Here is an 11,351-nt window from a genome sequence, read left to right as displayed (position 1 = left end):
TGTTTTTTTTTTTCTTTCTTCTTCCATAGTTTCTTATTCCACTAAGGATGTATTATTATTTTAAACTTAATGGGAATTTAATCAGAAAGGAGTGACGCAGCGACTAGTCACCAGCTGAGCTCTGCAGAGCTCTGACGGATGGGGGCCAAGCCCCAGTCCAGCCTGCCAGAGCTCTCTTTTTGGTTTGGAAATCATTACTGCTGCCTCCCGTGGATGGCTCTGTGGTCATGGCAGCTGATTACAGTAACAGGGGGATTAAAACCCTTCACCTGCTGTGGCTTTCGCTCAGCTTCCCTCCCCTCCAAGTGCTATCTTTGCTGGAAACTGCCTGTGAAAGCCCAAAGCATCTTAAAACTGCAGCAGATGTTTTGCTTTAATGGGGGAGAGGAATAGGGGAGGAATTGATGACAGACCGTGAAGAAGAAAGGTAGGAGGGAAAAAACAGCAAAATGGAACCATCCCATCTGCTTTTATCCCTCCATTAGCTGACATAGTAAATAAGGGTGGTGCAGACTAGTTTATCTAAGGGGGATGCTATGCTGCTGAGTGGAGAACAAGCTGAAGGTGCTCACTGAGTACTTCTCACTGAGTTAGAGCACTTCCCCCTAAAAAAACAAATACAGACAACCCAGGAAGGTTCCAAAGTGACCCTCAACTAAACTCAAACCCATTTGGTGCCTCATTAATATCAGCCTAATTTTATATCCTGTTCTCATGCCTCTGAGGTCAGCCTGAGATTTTGTTTTAAATGAGTCTGAAATTTGCAGTTCAGGTCAAGGGTTTTGCTTTGGCTCAACTGTTTCTGGCTGTTCCTGTGCCACGGGAGGTCCAGGAGTATTTCCAGGTTTATCAGCAACATTTCTTCTGGAAGCTGCTCCTCTAACCCTGCATTTTTGTGTGCGTTGCTGATAACCCATGTCTGAAAGAATGGTGAGACCGTGTGCTTGGTTGAGATCCACCTGGGTGTAAAAATAGGACTTGCAAGAGTGGTCCAAATTTGACAGCTATATTCCTACTAAAGAGGCTTCTGAGGTAATGAAGACGTTCAGAAGTAATGAAGCAAATCCTCAGTGAAATACCAGGGAGATTCAGGCTCCAAGTCCTGCAGTGGGGATTATTTTATTGAGTGTTTTCCCCTTCCTCTTGTATTCTGCATTCCTCAGGTGTCTTTTAATTGAACAACAAACTCCACTTTTTCTCCTCCATCCCCATCTGAAGATGTCCTCTGTTTTCTTCTTCAGCTTTGCCACTCCGAAGCCAACAGCAACATCAAAGAAACCTGCTGAACTTCCTAAGTTAGCAGCAATGGAAAGGGAAGGTGGGATGCCAAGGCTGCTGTGGTACAGTATGAAAGTAGGAAAATTGTGTCAGTCTGGTTAGAAGAAACTGTAGACACATACGGCTAACACAGGCACCAAAACCACTTCCAACAGATCTCCAGCTCACGGGACTCTTTTAGACGATGCACTGATTATTGCTTTTTCAAATGGAAAACAGGGATATTGCCTATTTCTTCTTGTGCAGAAGAAGCAACTTGGTGTGCAGAAAGCCCACCTGCTTTTCATTTTTAGCACATTTTTCCATTATTGAGAAGGACTGTGGACAATTGTGTAACTATATAAAAGCTGGTTATTTTGCCCCAGTTAGAAAAAAAAATGATATGCCTGATTTGCAACTGTTCTGAGGATAAATGTGTGACAAGAATAAATGGCTCTTTTTCATTAATATGTCTTTTAGCTATGCTTTTAGTGGAAAAAAGTGCTCTAAAGAAGCCTAAATGTGACTTGAAGTCTGATCCTCTGCTAACTTGGCAAATACCTGAGGATGAAGTATGGAGAAGAGCTAACCTATAAAGTATCCTGTATTTTAACAGCCTGTTTCTCCATTAAACATTTTTAGACATCAATAGAACAAATTGTCCTGTATTGTATGTTACATGTCTGTGCTGTTAAAACATTAAGGCGTTTGTCAGCTTGCTACTTTAACCCTTAAAGATGGTGGCTGGTGCTCCAGCAAAGTCATTGGCCTCTGGCTTTTGTTGGAAAGCTGCTGTTGATTTTATGGCTGTGCAACCACATCATCGTTTGTTTTCACCCCCAGGAAGATCCAGGCTGCTGATGGTGATTTTATTACAGTTGCTGACACTATTTGCTTGTGAGCTCCTCCGTGGACCAGGATGCTCTCAGATGAAGAAATACATAAACATTAAGCAAAAATACACCATAGGCCTCTGTAATTCCAGCCTCAGCAGGGCAAGTTCTACAGGGCAGGGACAATCCTGCAACATACTGGAAAAAGCCACCCATGGACCATTAGTTGTATACCTGTCCTTGGGCTCTTCCACATGGAACAGTAAGTTCTAACCTAGGCAGCTGAAGGTACAGGAGTGTAGGGGTAGGTGTGGTGAGCCTGTGTTAAGAGGAAGCAAGCTCCAGAAAGGCATTGCCACAGCTTGGGTCTCCTTCTGTTGACAACGACTGGTTGCTCTGGCCAGACTTTGAACCTTCTCACCAGGAATTTTGGAGCCATCTTAATTTCTTCCTGCTTCATTCTGGCACTGGGTGACTCCCTGTATGTCCTGCCTGACCTGGGAAGCACCGATAGCCTTGCCAGCAGCTCCCACTCACACAGTATTCATGCTGTTCTCGTTGCTTCCTGCAAGCGTGACCTTGAGATAACCACCATCCACTCTCTCTATGGGTATGGCCTCTCAAGCAGGTTCCCACCAGGCAGAGGCAGTGGTCTGCTTGAGTGGTGGCTGCTCTGCAGAATTGTCCACGTCCTTATCTCAGTCCATAAGAAATGCAAGTTAATTCATTCCAGTTTGAGTGATGAGGACCCCCTCATCCTCATCGCATCCACCCTGAGTGATGAGGACCCCCCTTAATCTCCAGATTGAGACATGAGGACCCCCAGGTCTCATCACTGTTACCCCAGGACCATCACTGGGGCAGGGCTCCCACACTGGAGACCCACTCAAGCTCAATCCTACGACTATGTTAACCTCACAACAGGCCGTTGAAATACCTGCTTTTGAGTATGGTTTCATGGTGGCCTTGCTTGCAAATAGAAACAAAATAAGAAACTCCTTCCTGCCCTTTCCCAGTGCCTAGGACTTGCCTGTTCTTCACAACTGCGTGTCAGGCTGTGGCGAAATTGCCCTCATTCAAATGAACTCTCTCTGTCTCCCCCTAAAAACATCGATTATAGCTCAGATCATTTCCAAGATCTGGCTCACACCTTGGCTGTACGATTTGGGCAAGGGGGATGGTGGAGGCAACACCATTGTGAAGATGCAGGTGTTTAAGCTGATCTTGTATTACAACAAATTATTCACTTTAATGAGTCAATCATTCACAACAACCTGCCGGGGTGACAGCAGAAGGCAAAATCCCTTGTCTGGTCGTGCTAACCGCCAACCCAGGGGTCCTCAGGCTTCAGCTGTGGACCACCAGGGCCGTAAGACGTGTAGACAAGGGCTGTGAAGTGATTGCTGACTTTCCTCCTTGTGCTGGACAACCAAACACATCCACCCTCTCAAGAGTGAAAGCAGAAAGGAAAGCCAAATAGTGTTTTGGGAAAACCGTGCAACAAATGAATACGCATCGTAGCTGCATTTTATTGCTGGTCTTCTAAAAATAAGGGAAATGTGATGGAACATGCTTAGGGTGGACTCTAGGTCTTCCTCAAATGGGCTCCAAGAACCTTTAGCTGAAAAAGCGGTGGAGGCAAACTGAATGACTCCAATATTTATGCCAAGCTTTTAATAGGTGAGGGGTAGCAGCTGCAGGACTAACCAGGAAATAACTGAGTAGCCGGTGCTTGACCAGCTTGTGGAAGGTGTTTGTGAGGAGCTGGTGACTGAGCCCCGTGATGTAGGTGGTCCCTTCCAGCCCTACGTGCCGGGGAATGGCCGTGGCTCCCTCCCAGGCGCCGTCGGCACTAATGTATTTACGTTCCTTGCTATGGTATGTGAAGCAGCTTCGCTGGAGCCAACAGGTTTTATACCTGGAAGTCCCGTAAGTGACTCCCACGTGAATCTAAGGAATTCACCTAAACACCAAGATGGTGATAACACCAGCAAGGTCTGCAATCACTGGCACCGTGTTGCTCCATGGAGAGAAACCGCCGTAGCACAGCAACAGGTTACATCCCCCTATCCCCTATTCCTATTATAAAGTGTTTTATTCCTGAACACAAGGAAATCTCCCTGTCTGCTGGGGAGCATTTAGCAGAGGAGTAAACAGGTCCTCCTCTCCCTCTCTTTGTGTTCAAACATGGGAGTTCACATCCTCTGCCTCTTCCTCTCTGCCGCTGGCCCCCTGGAAGAGCAGAAGCACACCCCAGGGACAGCACAACAAACAACGCCGAGGGGCGGTGGGGGCGAGAACAAAGAGCCCTTCAGCCCTGTGAAAAGCTTGTCCTGGAAAAGGGAGTCAATCCCAAGGCAGTACCGGTGGGGGGGGGTTAAAAAAGCACCAGGAAAGCAGAACAAAAGGGAAGATAGCGAGGCTTCAGTGGTCTTCTCGTGCGTTTCTTAGACGTCGTGTGGACGTGGATTCCCATATATATATTTCCAGAAGGGAAATATGAGCCTTGTTTATAAAAATTACAGGCTTGCTTCCGAGTTTACCCTTAAAACAGCAGTCTAGGAATTGCTTTGTGCAGGGCAAACCGTTCCTCTGGCCCAATTTGGGTTTGAAAGGAGTAAGCAATTCTAGATTTTCTCACCTATCTGCTGCCTGCTTTTGTCTCCCAGGATCCCAGTGAAAGGCAAAAGCTTTGCAAAGAGCTTCAGGCCTTGCTGTGATTGCATCATTCCCATCTTGGCACCCACACACCGGCTCCTCTTCTGTACCCTTCACACTTCCAGTGGCAAGAGCCTTGTACCTACCTCTGGCACTTACCCTTGTAGCTACCTCTTCTAGTTTTCCTTTTAACTACCTCTTGTAGCTGTTTCTTGTAACTACCTCTTGTACTTCTCCTTGTAACTACTGCCTGTAGTTATTTCTTGTAATTACATTGGTTGCCTTTGTACCTGCAGCTCTTGCTGGCTGTAGGCACAGCTTCCAAGAGCTATGTGATGCCTATGATAAATATATGTGTCTAAATGCCTAAACCATGCAGTGTAAATCAGTGGCAGGGTAGGTATTTATCAAATACATATATGAGAAATGCATGTGTGTATATATGAATTTCAATGGTGCTGTCCTTCCTTAAGCCTGGAATAGGCTTTTATATGTATATATGTATGTACATCTAACCCTTCCACTCATTTACACTGCATGGTTTAGGCATGTAGACATACATAGTGGTAGACAGGGATCCAACCCCAAAAGAACTGCATTTGCAAGACTGTTAAGTTTGTTCACAGGAAAGGCATGAATTGGAAGAGGTGTGCAGAAGAACTGTGATTAGCAATGGTCTGTTGACCTCTTGTCCTGAGAAAAAACAATGCCAAATTGGGTTATACTTTAGTAGCTGAGATGGTAAGCACATCAAGGTATGAGGGTTTACATTTCCCATTTGCATTTATTCGTTGGATATCACAGGGTAATGAAAATTAACACCCTATTATGCCTGGGATGGGAGCCCTCATCCAATGGATCTGCTTTGGTACCCATAAGAGTCCACCCCAGGCTTAAAGAAAGACAACAGCATCAAAATCATTAAAACTCTTAACTGAAATACATTCAGCGTTATAATATTTGTCCCCCTCTCAGGCAAAACTGCTGGGAACACACAGAGGTTTGCCCAGTCCTGTACTGCTGCACCTGATAACACAAGACTCAAACCAGACAGTTGCATAAATATGAATTTTCTTGCCTTGAATCTGTTGTTTCAGTTCACATGATTCATTGAACAACTCCACTGGAGCCTGTAAATAACCTACCTCCCCCCCTCCCTTAATACCCTAATAATTCTCCTGAGATTGAAAATGTGTTTATTTTGACTCGGAGATTGTAAAACCACAGGAATAAAACAAGTTTCGGCTGCCAGCGCTTTATTTAATATCTTGTTCTTTTGCTGAAGCTCTGAGAATAACTTCAGTTTCCTGCCGAAGAAGGAAACAGCGTTTTCCTTGACTTAAGTAAATATGACTTCCCCACTCATACATTTTCCCACTGCTGGAAATAGGCAGGAATTTTCCCAGTGCACGAAGTTTGCAGCCCATGTATACGAGTTTGCTCTCCACCCAGGTCACACCGGGCTGGCTTGGAGGGGTTGGAGATTCCCAGATGGAGGCTAAGTCCTTATGGGCACGCAGAGGCTTGGCAAAGCAAAAAGAAGTGCCCAGCAGCTCTCAGCAAGGACCTGCCCCTGACCAGGGAGCTCTGACTTCATTTTGACCTCAAAGCAATGCTCCTCTGTGTTCATTTTTTTTTCTATGATTTAAGTCATTTGGCTGTAACATATAATCAAAACTTCCCTTACCGAGAGGAGCTACAGCAAGAACAGAGGGAGTAAAATATAGGCTAGCCATGTAATGGGAGCGTGTGAATGTGGGATGGGAAACGCAGAGGGAAGGACAGAGATGCAGTATAAAAGCAGCACTGACATCGGGAGCTATTTCTCTGGCATGTATATAATCATACCATAATATCCAGTTGGGAGAACGTGGTAGAACATTTCAAACAAAGGAAACAGCCGGTGCCTGGAGCTCCTCTGCATATTTATTACATCAACATAATGATACAGAGAAACAGAAGAGAGGCAGAGGCTGGCGTTACGAGCAGGCGAGTGTTGCTGCTACTGTGTGTAGCACTGCTGGGAACGTGCCTGGCTCAGGCTTGGCGTGGAGGCTGGACTTTGGAGAGGATACTGGTGAATTATTGGGGGTTTAGGGAAGCACGCGTGAAAAACGATGCTTGAAAACCTGGCTGGGGTGAGCACCTCCTTGGTTCAACCAAGGGGAAGAGCAAGAGGTGGCTCCATCACAGCTGGATGGTCCCTACAGCAAGGAAAGGGTTACTGATGGCAAACCAGTCTTTCACTGAGCCAGCAGAAATGATGCCAGGGCTGGAATCTCAACCCAGACAACATCAGGCTGAATGGGAGGTGGAAATGTTAAACCATTTCTAATCATAACCCTTTCTAATGGGCAACTGTGAAGACTGCTCAGGGAGGCGGGATGCTTCTCAGGGCATTTAGATGTCTTTTTCTCAAAGATGTACTGTAATGCAATCAGGGAATTACAGGCTTGATGCAAAGATTATACAATTTAATTATCTAGCTTCTGTTATGCAAGAGGCCAGGAAAGATAACATTCCTGTCAGGCCTTTAATCGGTGATGTGCCTGTTTGCAAAGGCACTGAGTGATTCGGGTCTCTGTCAGTTTTCAGGGGTCCTGCTATAAGATGCCTGGCTTTCCATGGAGAGGTATCATCTGCTTTTGGGAAATCCAGCATCTTCCAAGGTATCTCCATCTATCTACCCAAAAATGAGGCCATTTCCAATTGCTGTCCACATCTGAAAATGCTGTTCCCATCACTGCACCAACAAATGAACTCCAGATTTTGAAAACTTAAACCCCTAGGAACCCCTAAACCCCCACCTTTTCCATCAAGACAACTACTTTCCTATAACTTGGCTCTTTCAGACAAAGATTTCCCAGTGCACTCTCGCCATAAATGAATCTTTTCACCTGAGGAAGACATCTATCTGCTTCCCTACCAGGGCCATTTCTCTTCTTGCAGGGTTTTTATCTATTTATCTTTTTTTACTCTTCTTTCTATTACTGCTGAGGTGATGGCAATTCCCTGTAACAATATAATCCTATGTAATTTATCATGGTAAGACTTTTCTGCTAATGCAATGGGGTCCCTGTTAGCTGGAAAAGAAACTTTTACAGGCAGGAAAAATCAGTGTAAGCCATATAGATCTTGCACACTGCTGCAGCTAAAGAGCTGACAGGGGAAAGCTCGCCTGCTGCTGATAATCAGTGCAATGTATCGCTGCTGTGGTCTACTTATAACCCTTGAAATGAGGTTTTAATTCCTGAAGCCTTGCACAAACAAAAGACTTGCAGAGAGGGAGAGACAGTGGGGTGGGGAGAGAGGAGCAGTGACCTTTGCAAGTGAACTCGCAAGGAAACAACAACGTGCCTCAGCCTTAGCCTGATACTTTATTATTCTGAAGTTGGCTGTTGGAAACCCAGAAGCTCTGGCTGTCAGACACCGGCCAGATCCCTTGCGCTTTGTTATTTCAGTGTTCAAAGCCAGATGAGGCCAAGGCACGTTCAGATTTTAGACATGGCAATCGGGTCTGGGTCCTCATTGCTCTGGACTGTATTTCTGGCTACCAGGTACCCTAGAAGATATAAGGAGGTAGCCAAGGTGATGAGCAGGTTTTATCGCTGGAGTAAACTTTACCCATGCTCTGAGCCTGGTGTCCTTGTGCAGTGCACTGATTTCTTTGCTGTGTCTCCTTTGTCTAGAAACCTACGGATTAAAACACTCTGAATGAATCACAGTGAGGGATGAGGCCTGTTATCCTATATATATGTATATTCTATATCACATATCGTGCATGCAGTATTATGATAAACACTTTTCTTTTTGATGGTGTTGAGACATGAAAAATAATCTAAAAGCCCCAGTGATTACCCAGCTTCTCTGTGTCTCCCTCAGCTTTTTCCTCTTTTTCTCTTCTTGCTCATGAAAATGTGCAAAGCTGTCAGGCTGAGGCTCCAGTTTCGGGGTTGCCATCATCTAAAAACCCATTTATTTCCCCCTTGCTCCAGGCTGCTTGCCACAAGCACTATTTCCCAATGTGCCCCCCACCTCCGCAGCAGAAACCGCCGTTTGCTGCTATGGTTCTTGTGTGAGACCCTGCACTTCTGAGAGCAAACAAAAAAAACACCCAAGTTGCTGCCTCTGGATCTGAGCTCTTCCCCATCAGCTCCCTGGCTCCGCAGAGAGCACTCCCATTTCAGCCCTCGCTGGAGCTCCTCGGGGTAAGATTGCAAGCGCCAGGGAAAGACACATGTTTCCCATTATACGCCTAAGTCTTCGCAGAGCCCTGGTGACAAGAGATCTTACAAAAGGGCACTGGGTGGAAAGGGGCCGCAGGTGGGGGAGGGACTCATTAGAGGGGCAGATTCACAGGAGGGAACCCTGTTATTAATAAAATGGGGCGGGGGGGGGGGGGTGATAGAAAGAGAATAAAAGAAAAACTTGTGGTCATTGATTTTAGTAGAAACAAACAGGAATCGCTCACCTTATGAAATGCTCTCCCAAGCTGGCCAGGTCTGGGAGTATGTTGCTCGCGGTGTTTATTCAAATGCCTGCTGTATCATACGAAGCTGCTGCAAGAAAAAACACTCATGCAACACTTGCGTTTCTATAAATCACTTCATTTAACCCAAGAATAATTCCCAGCACTGCTCTCACACACCGCTGTCCTTTTTCCTCACCCTGCTTGGAAGCATTCCCTTGTTTCCAGGGTTGTGTTACAATCCCATTTGTTTCTCACTGTAAAACCAGCTCATTACGTGGCTCTTCCCATCCCTGCTGTTACAATACAGTATGCAATTTTGCATTTGCTTATGACACACCACGATCCAAGCAATATAAATATCATGGCTGATCTGGTGTTAATCATCTTCGTCCCGTCTGATGGGAGGGCAATTGAAACTACACTATGGCTCTGCAGGTTATTCATAGCATCAGCTCACTAATTTTTACTGGAATACATTCGCATTTGAATGACATGTTTATTGGAACTTCTTTTGCAGTCAAAGAGAGTTATTGTGGGCATGGGCTAAATGCATTCAGCCATTATATTCTGCAAGCCGCAGTTAAATGCCAGACTAGGGTTGAACTGGGTTTGAACAGCCTATCTATAAAATCTCCTTCATGTGTCACCAAAAAAGGCTGCCTAAAGAGTCTACCAGCTTAATATATTAGCCTAATACATTAGCTCTAAGCTTAATATTAAAATAACAGTAATTGTCAGAGGTACAAACGTTGCGGCCAAGCAGAGAGCACTTGGAAAACGCAGCCCTGGAAGGGAGCGGATCGTCAGCCAAGAGAAATAAATTACCTTCAGCTCCCAGCACACCAGCTGTATCTAAATCAGATTAAACGAATGGTGTCCGCAGACTGGTTTTATCTCCTTGGAAGAGAAGGAGGGTTTGTGGTGCCACTCGATGGCAGGAGGCTCTCGAGGGTGCTTCACTTTGCAGAATCCTCTGGGGATGGTAATCACCTGCCAGGCCAGAAACCAAGATCTCCTGGTCCTATCTCCCAAGGAAAACCATCTCCTCTTCCATTTTCTGTCTCCATATCACATTCTAAAGTAGTGGTTGCTTTGCATGACAGTGTGCCATCCTTCCGCTCAGGCACTGTCTCTCTGAGCAGCCACTGATGCTCCAAGCCCAGCTCGTGAAGCTCCCCGGAGGTCAACCACGGAGGATATCCATTTGGGAAGTGAATTCAATGCAAAGACCCTTTACTTTGATAGTTTTTATAGCCCAAAACACGTCATGGAGGACTGGTATTTAGATGGGCTGCATTGGAAAAGAGACTCCTGACACTTTCCCACCGTGATGGCTTTATTAGGCACATTAGCACCTCCATGCCAGATCCTCCTTCACTGAGAGCAAAAGGGCCCCGCTCTGGATGGGTTTAATTCCTCTCTCTGCCCTTGGGAGCTGTGTAAAACACAAAACAACACACATTTCAGGTTCGCTGGGGACATGAAACTTGGCCAGTCTTGCACAAAACTCAGTGGAGACACAAATCTGTCCTGGGAGCTGCCAGCAAGCACAGCCCTGGCCCCCAGATAATCACGGTTACGCCTCTCAATAAAATGCTCTGTTGCTTCTGCAGGACACGAGGGGTTTTAGCCTCCAGTTCAGGAGTCTGCAGTCTGCAACCATTTGCCTCGCAGTAGCCCAGCTGTTTTGAGGGGGATAAAGAAAACCAAAGCAGCGCAAAGCACAGAGATCAGCAGAGCTGATAACGTGGCTTTTGTTGTGAGCCTGCCCCTCCTCGAATGCAAAATGGAATGAATAGAAACCGACCTAAAGCAATTAGAGTTGCGAAGTGCACCTTTGGATTTAAAAGAACCTGGGAGCCAGTCTTCCTTTTGTCCCCTGCGTGCAAACCCAGTAAGGAATAGCCTGTGCTAGTGAAGGAGGACAGGACAATAATAGCAATAAAAGCTTTCATGGAGTTGATTCAGACAACTATTAAATGAAGTGTAGACTTGCAAAATGGTGAGAAATAACATCTCGAAGACCTCAGTTCCTTGCTGACACCAAAATGTGTATGAAGAACTGAAATAACTCCCACTGGGATATTTTTGCTCAAACTTTCCACAACTACAGGCAAAAGCCCAAAGCATTG

General features: G+C 45.7%; 1 long non-coding RNA gene across 1 annotated transcript; it reads right to left on the bottom strand.

The window, feature by feature from the left end:
• Positions 1-8,102: 8,102 nt before the first annotated feature.
• LOC133268155 (uncharacterized) lies at positions 8,103-11,333 on the bottom strand. The gene is made up of 3 exons (XR_009742957.1): positions 10,045-11,333; positions 9,220-9,307; positions 8,103-8,441 (listed from the first exon to the last, which is right to left on the bottom strand). It is a non-coding gene; the product is annotated as an uncharacterized LOC133268155 (long non-coding RNA).
• Positions 11,334-11,351: the final 18 nt, after the last annotated feature.

Source organism: Pezoporus flaviventris, unplaced genomic scaffold, assembly GCF_033815535.1.
Source record: "Pezoporus flaviventris isolate CSIRO_AGI_PZ_B2104156 unplaced genomic scaffold, CSIRO_AGI_Pfla_v1 ptg000013l, whole genome shotgun sequence".
Classification (NCBI taxonomy): domain Eukaryota; kingdom Metazoa; phylum Chordata; class Aves; order Psittaciformes; family Psittacidae; genus Pezoporus; species Pezoporus flaviventris.
The sequence above is the reverse complement of the archived record's forward strand: the minus strand, read 5'-3'. Positions and strand labels throughout refer to the sequence as shown.